The sequence below is a fragment of the Camarhynchus parvulus genome, chromosome 7 (genome assembly GCF_901933205.1).
Source record: "Camarhynchus parvulus chromosome 7, STF_HiC, whole genome shotgun sequence".
NCBI classification, from domain to species: Eukaryota; Metazoa; Chordata; class Aves; order Passeriformes; family Thraupidae; genus Camarhynchus; species Camarhynchus parvulus.
Genome location: NC_044577.1, coordinates 13615916 through 13616814, shown reverse-complemented (window position 1 = coordinate 13616814; position 899 = coordinate 13615916).

The following is an 899-nucleotide window of genomic DNA, read 5'->3' as shown; positions in this document are numbered from 1 at the left end:
TGTCTTTTTCATATTTGCTTTTGGATCTCTGGCCAAACCTTTGCAAAGGAAGCAATAAAACCTTGCTGTGGTGTATGGATGAATTACTGGGTGTCAGCTAGTCAAAGACTAGCTGGGCTGGTTAACCCAGCCTCTTTCCAGTAGCAGCCAGAGGTGGGTAAGAGTGCCCCTGTTATCCAGTGGAATGATTCTTCCTGAATTCTAGCGAGATAAGACCTTGGAGACACAAGGACAAAGCCTTTCTCTATATATAGGTATTTTTATTCAAAGTGTCTTTCCCTCCCTTGAGCTATATCTGTCAGGAAGAACAGATATATCCTGTGAGAAGTATGTGTGAGTGTGAGAAAGAGAGAAATAAACTGGGGTGGGAATAGCACCACTAGTTCTCATGCTGTGTAATCTTGCCATGCTGTGGGGTTGCAAAAAAAAGGATGATTTAGAAATGCTAGTAAACCAAGAGGAATAAAATTGATTTGGCTTCTGAGAAAACAGAAGTATCAGTAATAATATGATTAAATTAAATAAAACCACAGAACAAAGCCCCAAGAAAGGGAGTCTTTAACCTGAAAATTCTGAGGTCAGTGTCTAATCCAATGAAATTGACAATTCATTCAGCACTGGGTCAGCATGAGACTGATCATGCAAGTAGTGAAGAGTGCTGATTTCACAGGGCTCTAGATTAATGTTGTACTTAATAACTTAAAAGCCTTTCAAAGAATCCTTTTTCTCTTCCAAAATGTGTGCTCGCCAAAGAAGCGTCAAATGTTGCATATTCACATGCTTTTTCCTGCTTCTTCCTTTCTTTTTTTGCCAATCATAGGACAGCTCCATTCAGAGCCCCACTGAATGGATTGCAAGGCGGGAACCTCCTACCCCATCATGGCATTGGAGTAATTGCC